Source organism: Rhinatrema bivittatum, chromosome 13 (assembly GCF_901001135.1).
Source record: "Rhinatrema bivittatum chromosome 13, aRhiBiv1.1, whole genome shotgun sequence".
NCBI lineage: Eukaryota > Metazoa > Chordata > Amphibia > Gymnophiona > Rhinatrematidae > Rhinatrema > Rhinatrema bivittatum.
Window position 1 is genome coordinate 54,159,068 of NC_042627.1, and position 7,285 is coordinate 54,166,352.

At 41.4% G+C, this 7,285-nt stretch overlaps 1 protein-coding gene across 1 annotated transcript in view; it reads right to left on the minus strand.

Annotated features, from left to right (window-relative positions):
* LOC115074999 (tropomodulin-3-like) overlaps positions 1-6,354 on the minus strand; it is a 140,350-nt gene extending 133,996 nt beyond the window's left edge. The window contains exon 1 of the mRNA XM_029575064.1: positions 6,229-6,354. The gene's annotated coding sequence lies outside the window, so the exon portion shown is untranslated. The remainder of the gene's footprint in view (positions 1-6,228) is intronic.
* Positions 6,355-7,285: the final 931 nt, after the last annotated feature.

A 7,285-nucleotide genomic window follows, 5' to 3' on the forward strand; every position in this document is an offset into this window, starting at 1 on the left:
TACCCGAACTTGCACCCCATCTGGGCTGCCTGGATGAACGGACTGAGACGTACCCAAAGGTTGAGCCCTCTGAAAAGACTCTTCTCTGTAGGGTTAAAAACATTTGAAATCCCTAGTACGACCTCTCATGTTGAAGAAGCACGGCATCTGTTTCTTATTTTCTGGTAATCGAGGTTGGGACTCACCCCACTTATTGGCCATGTATTTTTTAATTCACTCCCAAACAAGAGTGAACCTTCAAAAGGTAATTTCATAAGGTTAGACTTTGAAATTATATTGGCTGACTAACTTCTAAGCCATAGCTGATACCTGGCTACCATTACCAAAGCCAGCCCTCAGGCCGAAATGCTAACTAAATCGCATCTGCCAAAAAGGCAGCTGCTGGTTTCATCACTGTCCTGGAATTCATACCAGATTCATTCCTGAGAGTGAGCCACTAGGGAACAACAAGAAGCTATCTCCAAATTCATTGCCATCGCCTCAAAGGCCTGCTTAAGGATAGCCTCAATTCTCCTATCCTGTGCATCCTTCACAGGGGGTACAGTCCTTCCAAGGCTCGTCCCCCTTTAAAAATTAGCTTCTAGGACGCTCCATTCAAGATCAATCAATTCTTAAATGGCCTCCATAATAGGGAAGAAACATGAGGCTTTATGCAAAGAAAATCAAAATGGGATCTTTCTTTGGCTCAGACAAATTCAGTCCCCCAGCATCTTCAAAGTCTGGGAAATCAGAGGCGGTAACTCATTCCTATGAAAGAAACGCAATCTTGTACGTCTCCAATCCTGGAGGAATTTTCCCATCCTCCAAGGAGTAAGGATCGGCATTATCGTCTGTGCCAGCTGGATCCCTATCAGGGAGATCCACAGCAGGTCTAGGCATACTCCGACGCTTACCCAAAGCACCAGGCGGGCGGGAATCCACAGCCTGTGATCCTGAACCACTAAGATTGGCCTGAGGTCCATACCAAAACCAGAGGCATCTGTCCTGTGCCCACTGAACTACCTTTCCCCCGCTGAGGAAACAGTTAGGGGAGCCTCAAATTCAGGCAACATCTCCAACAGCTCCTCTTTCCATTCCCGCATCAAGTTGGGAGGAACCGGGCATAGCAAAATCAGATGGAGGAGATTCTCCCTGAGCCTCCAAAACAGCGCTGACACAAAAGTTAGAGAGAACACCAGGCTGAGACGCTCAAATATGGCAAGCAGCACAAAGGGCAAAACACTTAGGCTTCTTTGCTATTGGCACCATCAGGTTTTCAGTACGTTCTAACAGGCATCTGATAAACAGTGCCCCCAGCTGTGTTAGTGTAAAAAGATAGATGCTCAAAATGTATGCACCCAAAAATTAGGTGCTCAACACAGTGTTCCGATAAGCACACAAAACTGAGCTCCCCCCGGGATGCATAAATAAGTGCTTGTGCGCATAACTAAGCACCCAGGCAAGCGCCTAGTTAGGCACATAGGGGCGCTTGCCTGGGTGCACAGGCACGAACCGACATAACTGAAGAGGGCAGCCTAATGCTCAAGAAAACAAAAACCATGTGAAAACGCTGCGGCAGCCTACCATGCAGCAAACTCAAGCCTGAGAGCGGGACCTAGCCAAAAAGGTTGCTCAACCCGCCAAGCTGCCCACGTCTCCTAAGCTCCCCCAGAGGCGGGAACGAACGTCGGTGCATCAAGCAAGGTGTCCACAGGGAAGAGCCCTACTTGGTGATGTGCATTTCTCTTTTCTTTTTTTTAAACAGCCAAGTCCACACCAGTGGGAAACCAGCTACCAGCCCAAAACACGCATCTGAGGGAGGGAACCAAGGGTATCACCTCAGGAATTCTCGACTGAGGAAGGGACCATAAAGCTATCACAACAGGAAAGCAGGGCAAATAATTTTCCTTCTTATCTTCTCCTTTAAAATCTTTAAGCAATCCCCAGTACGGAGATACATGTCCACCATCTGTTGGAGACGGAGAATACTGGCGGGCTGACGCTGCAAGGGTGCATATACTGTGATGTCAGCTTTGCTCCGTCTCCATCTGCTGATAAGAGGTGCATAAGCCACTGGTTCTGGATCCACCTGTCCAAATGCTATGAAAAAGGGCTTTTGCCAAAACTCTTGCACTATAAATATGTCCACATCACCAATGAAGACGCTGCTTCTCTAATTTGAGGTACTATATAGTTTAGACTTTTATCTGATAAGATATTCAGAGTATATAAGGTGATCTCGCTTTTCATACTAAATAAAATCTGTACATTTCCCCGTTTCATGTAATGTTTCAGAAGTCTGGGTAGTAGTCCTCTAAAAACGTGGAATGTGACAGCAGATAATGAACCCCCGCGCCCCCCCTCCCCCAAGGCTCATTAAGACTGTTTATTCTCTCTTCCTGTTGTGCTATCGTAGACTCTACTTGACTTCAGGCTTTACTCATGCTTTCATATTTTTAAGGGTTCCAACCCTTGAAATTCCAGCACCATTTTTGTTTCCACCACCTTCACAGAAAGATGTTACACACAGTTACTATCTTTTCTGTGAAGAAAAGTTTATTTTCAATACTCCTCAGTTTACTACTTTCCATGACCCTTTGGTTCTAGCGCAGAGGTTCCCAAACCTGTCCTAGGGGACCTCCCAGCCAGTCAGGTTTTCAAGATCTCTACAATGAATATCCATGAGGTACAATTTGCATGCTGTTCTTTTTCTGTTCAAATTTTGTAATTGCCCTGGACTTTTGTCCATATCTATTTATTGCTCACCTTTCCAATTAAAAACACTCAAGGCATGGTGGTATCATAATAATCCTACTTTTTAGGAATTCTACTAAAATGTTACTTACAAAGCAACGAAGTAAAAAGCAATGCCTACTGGGTAAACAATGGCCGTCTGTCTGTCTCTGTGACTTTGGGTCGGTGGATAACATGGAGGTATTGCATCGCTCTTTGGGCTGCGTGGGCTCTTTCCTATTCCACTTTGAATTTCCTCTGTTCCAAGATTGGCTGCAGACCCCATTGATCAGGTGGGAGAATGCAAAAGCCAACGGGAGGCAGAGCCATCAGTTGCTGAAGTACAGCAGCAAGAGAGAAATCTGCTGCTGGAGAGAGAAGAGGAAGTACATCCAAGTGGGAAAAGGCCCGTGAACCAGATTGTAACTCCTACATACGTACACGCCATGGGAGGTTATCCTTTAAAAAACTTGTCATAGGGAGAGTCATTTTCAAATGGGTAGTGCAGAAACTGGCCTTTTGGAAAAAAAAAAAATGCACAACAGATAACATGCGTAAAATTAAATACGCAAACACCATATATGAGATCTTTTACGCATACAGATGAAAGGTGTTTGGGGGGGGGGGGGTAGAGTCGGGCAGGGTCGGGACTTACATGCATAGTTTTTAAAATTAAAAAAAAATGCGTGCGGAAATTCTCTCAGGAAAACTACGCTCAGCAAATAGCAGGTGAAACTGCACGCGGAGTTTAACCGAGATAATGTTCAAAGCAAACTTGTGTGTAAGTCTATATTGAAAACTGGTTGTTACAAAAATTATCCCCTGAAAGCTGAACTACTATGCCATGATAATGGGATAAAAGCCATAGCATGGCGCCGGGATGGGTTAACACACAACAGTGTCAACAATATAATCTTGTTTGGGGGGGGGGCGGGGGGGTCTTATATTGCAGTTTTAGTTTTCAATTAAAATATGACTTTAAAACACAAGTACAGCATCAGAAGACTTTTGAGAGAAAAAAGTTCATTTAAAAACGCTCTTTGATCCCCATGTGAAAGTCTTTTTCTAAGTCTTTACAGTTGTTGTGCAATACTTTAAGTAAACACAATCACTGCAGAAACATCTGTAAGACTGCAGGAGAAAGAACGAGTCATGAACACCAAGCAATGGGCCAAGTGTCAGATTCACAGTACACATGCTATTAATTGCATCAGTGGCATGGGATTAAAGCTATTAATTGCATCAGTAGCATGGGATCTTCTTAGTGTTTGGGTAATTGCCAGGTTCTTATGGCCTGGTTTGGCCTCTGTTGGAAACAGGATGCTGGGCTTGAGGGACCCTTGGTCTGACCCAGCATGGCAATTTCTTATGTTCTTAAATGTTCCAACTAGAAACCCCTCTCTACTCATCTCACACAGTCAATTTACCTGCAGCAACTAGCACATGGATGGGGGCTGTGTGAGGAGTCCTTTGCAAGTGGACCATAGTACTCTCCTATTTACTAGCAAAGCCTTCAACCCAGCTTATCTGCTAGAATTCTTTACATATGCTAAATAAATCTAATTCTTACTTTTTGGATTTCTTTATCCCTCATTTCCAACTAATGCACAAAGTTGCTTATTTCATTATTAGTATTCTGGTATAAGTATAATGAATATTCATTGTAGCTATTCTGAAAACCAAACCCTTTTTTTTGTGGCTGTTGAGGATCAATATTGCTCATGCCTTAAACTGTTGGCAGGTAGGATTATCTTGTTTAGCAGGAACTAAGTAACTCATGGCTAAAACAAAATTTTGAGAGTCATAAAAATTTTTCCAGTTTGTAGTGCCAAAGATGAAAATATAGGATAGTTTAACCTGAGAGAGTTTCTGCTTATGTAATTGTTAATATAATATCTTACGCATGGCATTTCTAATTGTAAAGAATCATACAAATAATTTTATTGTAGGATTTTTGCTGATACCAGTAATCAAAAGAGCAAAGTGTAAGTCATTTGTCATCAATCAACTTTTAAGAAGTTATATAGATATATGTATACACATTATTCCATAAGTAATGGTTTATAGTATAGAAGATAAATGGTTTGGATTTTGAACCCCATTAAGGCAGTGCTTCCCAATCCTGTCCTGGTGAATCAATAGCCATTCTGGTTTTCAGGATATCCACAATGAATATGCAAATATTGGTTACTACCTATGTTTAACATTTTAATTTGCCACCCTCTGCAGGTCCAATCTCAGATCACCTCTTTCATAATTCACAACAGTGACATTGCAACAGTGAATCTACAGCATCAATGATGATGTCAGGCTGTGTATTAAAGGGTCCATCTAGTCTGAGCAGCAGAGGCAATATTAAAGTATTAGAAAAAAAAGATTTATCTTGCCTAAATTACTACCAACTATTTTCTAAGATCTTAAATAACTTTCAAAACAGCAGTATATGAATTTCAGCCCTTAGCATAACTGCATAAGACATTTAAATTGTAATTTATTCACAGAAAACTTTTCAAACCTTAGGCCAGAAGTAAAAACCACACACAAAGGGGATTTGCAGGCTAAGGCAGTCTTTTCGTGTTTTACAATCAGTGCCAAAACAAATTCCTTAGCACCATAAACAAAAATAGAAAATTAACATTAGCAAAAGACAAGTTGGAATAAATGGGTTTTTAATTGAGATCAGAAGACAAAAGAAAAGGATGGAGCATAATCCACAGGATGGATAAAAAAATGAGTATTGGATTGCTAGGTGCAGGGAATACAGAGAAGGGTATATGGCCGGAACTTGGAGCGAAAGTATCAACAAGATAGAGGGCGAGAGGACATGAATGGCAAAAGGTACCCTTTTTTTTTTCAAGGCTGATCAAAATTGTGTTCCCTGAAAGTTCAATAGATCCATTGGTTTGACCAATGAAATTACGTATTTTATTTAAAATGTCTTTGTGCACTGACTTAAACCACCTGGCCGCCAATAAACACCACTGACGTTTTTTAAACAAATACATCTAAAGAAAAAAACATAACTTGTAACTTGCTGCGTAATTGAAATATTAAAAACGGTCAACCTTGTTGATAACTAATTTCTCTTAACGTTATATCAAAAAATAAATAATTTTCTTGAAATGTATACCAGGGCTGCCACAGGCGCTCAGGACTGCTCTGGCTACTCCTCCCCTCTTGTTTCAGTGGCTCCACCCTAGGACTGACTCCTCTTTGCCCAAGCCGTGCATGCCACAAACTTTTATTGACAAACTCCACTTTCCCAGCGTTGCTATGCAGCTTGTAAGAGGGAATAAGGCGGCGGCTGGAGAGCCCTTCCTCATAAATAAAGTGCTGGGGGCTGGTGGCGAGGTCCTGGGTAAGCCCGCACTTATTGCTTGCTTACTTCCTGGAAAGCAAATAATGTACATGCTCTTCGCTGAGCAGGGTACTCTCTGAGCTCAGAAAGAAGGGGGGAAAGCTTCCTTCCGATGGATCCCTCACTCTCCTGTTACATTTAACCTCCGCCGGGCTTACCTCCCACGAATCACTCCAGCGTCCGATGAGGCTGAGACTCCGTCCCTTAGCAAGCAGGGCGAGTAGCTGACTCCGAGACAGGATGCGTCCCTACCTATTAGTGGTGAGGCTCTGAACCATCTAGGCCACCATAGTAAGGGAAGTAACGGGTGACGACATTAGGCCGCAAAGCACTACTGGGAGTTGTAGTTTTTCATGTTTGTTTTCTTTGTATCCCAGGGAAACGTCCGGGACAATCACCAGAGAAAACCAGCGGCAGCGACAACTAGCTACAACTTTGAATACAATATCATTACACATTATAACCTGATCAATTCTGAGCTCCTTTATTAGATCCTGGTAGTGTTTCCTATACAAATGTTATATCATATTTCGGTCGGATCCCTTAATTTAAATAGCCCAATGTATTTAATGGAAAATATTCTGAAAGAGAAGTTTATGAGTAAAATGTTTCAAATTATTTATCTTGTTTCTTAGTTCTCTTTTGTCACTGTGAGCTAATTTTGGAAAGATGGAGATGTCCTAATACTGCATCTTTTGATTTTTTTAGAATTTTGTTTGCTCTTTAATGATTTCCTGTAGGTAGCACGTTTTTGTTTAATAAAATGAACAGCAATTGATAAATCAGAGTCAAGGTAGACTGGATGATCCAATTGGTCTTTGCCATTATTTACTAATGTTACTGTGTACATTTAGCAAACTTCAGTGTTTTTAATGGCTGATCCCTCTATTTGAACAGGGCTGAAAAGCTCTGGTAATCCTATTGGGATTTGTTATGTTTGCTGCTGGGAGGTCGTTGGACAGTGTCACTCTGATATATACTGAGTAGCTTTGATGAAAGATAAAATTGTTATTTGAAGGAATTGTAGTTAGTTTACTTAGGTGGTAGAGATTAGCATTAGGGCTAGTCATATTCACAGCCACCAATTTCTTGTGACAGCTCAATGATAGATTCTACCACAATGGTTGTGCAGCAATTATGTGGTATATTTGCATATTAAATGTATAATTAATCAATTTTTTAATCTTTATAAAAATGAATTCATTTTCTGAATTT